Consider the following 7,222-nt stretch of genomic DNA (forward strand, 5'->3'; position numbering starts at 1 on the left):
TCTACATAATACAGATCTACATGGGATCTTCTTTTCTGTTTTTTACTGAGTCAGTTTTGTCCTTTTTTCTCTGTCCTGGTTTTGCTCGTCTGTAAATGATTGAAACTCAGTCAAATAGTTCATTGTTCTCCAGCAAAACGTTTTGGAAACTCATGTTTAACCTTTAAAACTCTGACATGTTTTAGCACACAAGGCTTCATCGGGGAGTTCACTCATGATTGGACCATGAGAACAAAGGTTTTTAGTTCTTTCAAAGAGAGTCTTGGAGATGTTTGATGTTTCTGTTTTTCTGAAACCACCTGAAAGAAAAACTATTTTTCTTGCTTTATGTAGTGTGGAAGTTTTTAATGTTTCTTCATCTGTGATGTTCTTGAATGTGTTCACGTGAAGATGGTACAAATAAACTGTCCTTTCAGCTTTAGCTCCTAATTTATTCATTATTTATGGTTGTAGCACAGCAGCCGTCTCTTGATTAACACATGGAGGGCTCGGGATCTGATGGTGTCGTCTCCCTAATTTGCCCACTCAGTAAATCTCACTCATGGCCAAGAAATTGAAATAAACCTTGTTTCCCTGCTGGATAGTGATCCACTGTAACTCTGCTCCTCCTTCCTGTTTAGGATTTCTGTGGCTGAAGTAAAATTCCCTCCATCCATCACTTATCCCAGCTAACCCAAAGTGAAATAAAGTTTTGCTCGTCTTAAAAAAGCATTACAATAATGGGCATTACCAATGCAAACTGAATGATACAGAAGATGAAAGAAGAGACTTTGATCAGTTAATAAAGCTCATGATCTGGATTCATTGTGGCTGCTACACAGATACTTCTGGGTCACTTCTCTCAGTTAGGAACCTTCCTCACCAAACTGACTGTTGGACCACACCCCTGGTTTCATGAGAAATTGTTTCAGCCATGATTTCTCTTCCTGTATTTCAGAGTAAAGACTGAAGTGACAAATGGAAGCATGTTTAAAAAACACAATGTGAGAGAGACGTTGAGGTCCTTAGAAGTTACCCTGGGTTTTTCTGTCACCCTGCTAGATGTTACACACCTTGTTATTGGACTGATTTCTACTGCTGGACTACTCTTGCGGAGAGTAACAATACTCTTACTAATTAGCTCCCTTTCACAGCTTTGGGGATATTTATTTTTGTGTTTGCAGCGCTGTGAGCCAGAACAGCGAGAGAAAAATCTGCAACAGCGACGAGCCGAATGCTTACGTGAATCGCAGCAGCTGCACATGTGCTACGCTGAATTAGAGGATATCTTTGCTCTGGATTTCTATTTCTACTTTTTCATTTCTATATGATTCTTCTTGCATCTAAACAAAGATGATTCAATTTGCTAAATGTTGATGGCTCTTCGTGCTCAGGTGTAAATGAGACGTAATATTTGCTCTTGGTTTGGTTCTCCTGTACAGAACCTTGCAGTACAACAGAAACCTAAAAACATTATTTGTAGTTGTTATTCTTAGTTGTTCTGCTGCCTAAATACCACAGGGTCTGATTATGAAGTTATTGAGCTGCACATACTTTACGACCTGCTTAAGTTCGAGGTCACAGCGTCTGTAGAGCAGCTGGAACATAATGAAGTCTACAAGGTTAAAGTTTTCTCTTCAGTTATTGTTCTTTCTGCTGCTTGGTTTGATGGATCTGAGAGCTTTTGTTGTTATTATTGTTATTATAATTATCATTAATATTTTACTCTCTAGAAGCTTTAAAATAGTGTTTGTGTTTGAAAAAATTGATTTAAGAATTGAACAGAAACATCTGTCCTTCTGAAAATCGCCCAAAGGCACGGAGACAAAGTCAAAGGATGCAACCTGTAACTTTCTCTTCCTTCATGTCAGGACCATCATCCATGATTTATATAAAATGCATATAGCAACAGTAGCACTTTAGTTTGGACTTTATGATTTCTGTAACTGGAAAATATTATTTTGTTTAAAGACAGAAGTGACCGCATAGTTGCAACATCAAAGGGAAATATGAATTAATTAGCATCAAGTATATTTGTTGCTTAAGCGTTTGCACTATAACTTAAGTAGGATTATAACTTTTAAGGAAGGAAAGATTTCAGATATTTAGTTCACTGCTTCAGTTATTTTATATGAAATTAAAACATTTACGTTGGTCAAATATGATGCTCTAAATCAAATAAAAGTTTGAAAATAAATGATGTATTTTTAAATGCTGCAACAAATGTTCACAAAAAGTAACTATAATTAAAACCAGTTAAACAAAATCAAATGTTTGAATCATGCTTAACCAAATGCCAGGCTGGAGAGCTGAACCTAAAGTATACGTAGAAAGATTTCAACATCTGAGCAGTTTTTAATGTTTTTATCACATATAAATGTCACAGCAGTGGGTCCTGGCCCAATGCTTTGTGTTTTTGGTTTTCTTTGACTCTTGTTTTTCTTGGTTTTTGTTCTTCTTATTTATCAGGCTCTCAGTAATCTTAGTTCTCCCTCCCTCAGTGTTCATTTCAGCCTGTGTTTAGTTTCTGTTCCCGTGTCCCACGTTTCATCGTTTCATGTCGAGTCAGCCCTGTCTCTCTGTTTCCTGTGTCTCCCCAGTCAGCCCCGCCTCCCTCGGGCACTCATGTGTGATACAGAGTAATAAACTTAAATACTTATTTTCCACCCTGATTTACGAATAAATTCATACCAAATCCTACCATGTGAATTCATGGATTTTTTTTTCACATTCTGTCTCTCACAGTTGAAGTGTACCTCTGGTGCAAATTACTGACCTCTGTCATCATTTTAAGTGGGGGAACTTGCACAATCGGTGGCTGACTAAATACTTTTTTGCCCCACTGTACAGCTGATTATGATGCATGTTTTACTATTGCTATGTTCACATCATCTGCTTGGCTTTATTACTGAAAGCCTGGAGATCCTCTGACGTGTGCATGGCTGATGTGAAGTATGATTAGTCCTACATGACATCAACAGCAGAGGCAATGAAAGCTTTGTTGTTAACAGGTTGTAGGTAAAGTCAAATGTCTACTTCTACACTTGTGTTGGGTAAAGTTCGTCTCACTGCAGCAGATTTATATCTGTGCTTTCACAGGGCGTGATGTGGAGCTCAGCGCTGAGGTGCAGGTCTCCTTGGAGACGGCATCCTGGCTGAAATATTATCATGCTTCCAAAACATTTCAGCTTTTATTTTGAAAGAAACAAGACTTGAAAACGAATCCCCTTCTTCCTCTTTGTCTTTGTTCTTCAGAGGAGTGTCACCTGGACAAACTCAGGGCTGTTCTAGAGCCTTTCTTATTATTTGACTCCATAGAAATAAAACTGAATGGAATCAAACAAAAACTCCCAAACAGCTAAAACACTTTGCTTTATTCTCTTTTTTAACAAATACGTTGAAGTCCATCCACAACAACACAGCTGAGATCTCCTTTGTAATCAAGTGTTTACATCCTTTGTACAGATCTGCATACAAAACAATCATTTACGTCCCACAGAAGTCTAGTTACACGTAACTCTACAAGAACTGGTGAATGACAGAAACATGAGACACATGATCACAGGTGATAACAAAAAGAGAAAGAATTCATGTGTTAGTGATGTTTTTCAGCCCTGATGGCTCATGTTGGAGAAACAAGCTGAGGTACGTGGAAAGTTCACACACACAAGTGGGCGTGAGCGCACACACAGAGAGAAACACAACTGAAGCATCTGTTTGCTGTTTCTGCTTTCATCATCTCTGCTGCTGTGTCAGGCTGGGGTCTCTCAGTGACGTGGTTGAGGTGAAGTATGACGAGTATCCCTGATTCAGTCCATCGAGACAAAGGGCAAAGAAAGCTGTTGTTAACAAACTCTATGGTGATGTGGCATTTAGCTCTGACTCTACGCTCTGCTGAATCCTTTGAACCTGCTGATCAGTAAAGCTCTACGTGCTGCAGCAGATTGACCTCATCTGTGTTCACAGGTGTGGACCTCAGCGCTGAGGTGCAGGAGACTTTCATTCAGTTCTCCCTGCAAACAGCATCCAGCCTGGAAATACTGTCATCTTTCCCACAAATGCTGCTCTTATCTCAGAGAAGAAGTCTGATGTAAATAACTGCAATCAACAGTGATGTTCTGCACAGATCACTTTTCCATTTTGCTCTCTAGATGAGTCCCAGCTGCCTGACCTTGTGTCCAGGTGATCGTCTCACTGAGGAGCTTTTGTTCTGAAAATCTCACGTCCATCACCTGTTTCCTTTTTACTATCTCTGCTCTTTCTTTATTCACAATGCTCATAATATCACACAATTATATTCATCACCTGCATGTTTTTATCCAGCTGCTGTTAGAACCAAACAAATAAAAAGGATGAAAAGCCTGAAATCCTTTGATTTATTACATTTGAAACAAATATGAGAGCATCCCTAACAGCACAGCTGAGACCTTTGTTTTAATCAAGCCTTTGTATCGACACACTTGTAAAGATTCATATACAAAACATAATAGAATAAATCAATATAAAATACACATAATCACAAAAATGCAGCCATGTTGTGAGTTTGCATGTAAAACATGCATGTTTCCCTTTGTACAGGCAGATTTACAGCAGACAAAGCAACACGCTGATCGACTTTGACCGCTGCAAAAACAAAATACCCACCAAGTCTGAAGTCGATCAGAGGAACTGTTGACAGACTGACAGACAAACATACAGATGCTTGATTCATTAGTGCGATTAAATGTTCTTCTTTAGCAGCATCACTTCATGTGTTTGTGTTCCAGGAATAAAGGTCTGTTTAAACTGGACGTCTCCTCAGCATCACTCGTGCTGTCATGGTTTCAAAGCTGTGCAGAAAGAATCTGAGGGATGATACAGAGGTGACCAAAGTTACAAACATCCAGCTGTGCTGCAAATGTTTGCAGAGCTCCAAACTCTTTGGCTTTCTGCAGAGCAAGTATGGAAGAAGCACCTGAGCTAACTTCAGTTTAGACGATATGAGGAAAAATGCTGCTTCCCAAAGTTTCCTACAAGTATCCAGTTTATATTTAGAGAAGCGAAGGCTCTTTATCCTGACAACTACTCCCTGGTGGATCCCTGTCCTGTGACAGCAGCAAAGACTGTGTATCAGTATCATCAAAGCCACTTCAATAACCAGTGTTTAAAGCTCTCTAGCAGATGGACTTCAGTGGCAGCAGCCTCTGTCTGCTGTGTACAGAAGGTTCTCTGATGAAGCACACAGCAGATGCTGCACTACAACAGCAGCAGCAGCTCAGCTTCAGTTTGCTTCGACGCCCTTTTTGACCTGTGAAACAGCAGAAAATGAAACATTTCAACACCCGTTTGTTAGCGTGAGCTATTCTGCTGTTTTTCATCATTTCACAGGTGAAATAAAATCACATTTACTTCCTGTAGGAGTGATCGTGTCCAGCCTGACTGAGACCATGTGCTCCATCCTGCACAGGTAATAAACCTCTGACATGAAGGGCTGTCAAGTAGTTTTAGACAAATGGGGGTAAAAGAGACGTTAAAAGCTTAAAGAGAAACTACATTTTCTAAGAACTATTTGACGTTCACCTCTCACACAGTGGATACGATTCTGCCGCTGCAGGAATAATCTTTGTGCTTATGAAACTGTCCATGTGTTTGCAGAAAATGTCACATGTTCAAAGCCATCCCAGCACCTGGGGTTTGTATAAGTGCAGCTGCTGGTGGGGAGATAGTCTCACTCTTCTATATAAAGAGTCAGCAGGCAGCAGATCTTCATCTGTGATCTCCTCCATCATCACGTCTTCACTCTTCAGCAGCTATGGCTTCACTTCGTGCCCTTCTGCGAGTGGTGCTGTGCTCCTCATGGTTTCTGCTTCTGCCTCAGGCCGACTTTGATTTACAGAGTCATCCATAATATTTTTTATTTTTTATTTTACTGCCCATCTATTTTCATACAAATGTCTCCGTCTTATGGAAAAGGGGTGGAGCTTATCCAACGAGGACAGGCAGGGCCCCCCCAGACAGTTTAGCAGTCTATACAGGAGGCTGACCTTTGCAACATGTACTTCTATAATGACTTCACCATTTAGGTTATTTGGTTATGTTTCACCCTGGATTTTGTGTGATAATATTTATTTTGTCCACTGATTTAAAAACAACAAACTATATGAATATAAAACAGAGTGAACAACAAAACATCAGCTTTGGAAACTTTGATGTAAAATTCTGCAGTTGTTTTCTCAGATATAGCATAAATCAAACTAACATACATCAGTGTGTTATTAATGTGCACACACACACACACACACACACACACACACACACACACACACACACACACACACACACACACACACACGTGTTACAATAAACAGCTCTTATGCTTCTGTATGATTCTCAGTGCTTTCCATTTGCGTGTCCACAGGTTGCTGTAAGTGGTGCTTGACTGCAGTTTGCTCTAATTTCAAGTGGTTTGCTGTCACAAAGCCAACAGGAAGTCCGGCCATGGTTGAGCCAACTGAAGATGGGTTGAAGGTGGCGTCCTCGTTTCCTCTGTGAGTGCGAGAGGACAGACAAAGCAAACACCGTTTGGACAGCATTAAAATATTTACACTGATGATTAATGTTGTGTCTTTGCACCTGTAGCGATACATGTTGGAAAATGGAGACTTTAGCCACCAAGACTGACGTGCCTGGAAACTTCCCTGTGAGTACGCCCACAAAGACAGGAAACAGTTTAGCCACCGCGGTTAATCCTCCATCATCATCATCCAGTATTTTTCACATCTTTTCTTCTGCTGTTTCCCTTGTTGTCAGTCACGGGGTTTGTGACTGAAATGCGTGTGGTCGACGGGAAGCCTGACGAGTACGGCCTGAATCATTCCATCAACACCGGACGGAGTGAAACCTTTGTTGAAAACAGATTATATGGTAACGTTGCATTTAGCTTCAGTAAACTGTGAAGTTACAGCAGCAGATTTACATCACGTGGCTTCACAGGAAGTAGTCTGGACCTCAGCGCTGAGGTTCAAGCAGCTCTGCTTGCAGACGGCATCCTTCCTGAAAATGTTCTTCATCTTCCTCAAACCAGAACTTTTACATTGGTGCTGAAGTTCTATATAAAAACAGCCTGAAATACAAAGTGATGTTGTGCACTGATTACCTCACACTTTCCATGTTTCCTTCTACAGAGGAGTGTCCGCCTGAGTGTTTTGTCTGATCTGTTGTTGATCGTCTCATTGACACTGCATGCAGATCTGACACCAGGGCT

General features: G+C 40.5%; 1 long non-coding RNA gene across 2 annotated transcripts; it reads left to right on the forward strand.

The window, feature by feature from the left end:
- The first annotated feature begins 5,559 nt into the window (after window positions 1-5,559).
- Window positions 5,560-7,222, forward strand: LOC146679715 (uncharacterized). Of its 2 annotated transcripts, XR_014918509.1 has the most exons (3): window positions 5,560-6,506; window positions 6,598-6,658; window positions 6,769-7,222. It is a non-coding gene; the product is annotated as an uncharacterized LOC146679715 (long non-coding RNA). The 2 variants fall into 2 exon arrangements; XR_014918508.1 differs by having other exon boundaries at window positions 6,598-7,222.

The sequence above is a fragment of the Copadichromis virginalis genome, unplaced genomic scaffold (genome assembly GCF_057382275.1).
Source record: "Copadichromis virginalis isolate Kocher_CV1m ecotype Utaka unplaced genomic scaffold, C_Virginalis_male_GT1.1 unmapped_scaffold_1, whole genome shotgun sequence".
Lineage (NCBI taxonomy): Eukaryota > Metazoa > Chordata > Actinopteri > Cichliformes > Cichlidae > Copadichromis > Copadichromis virginalis.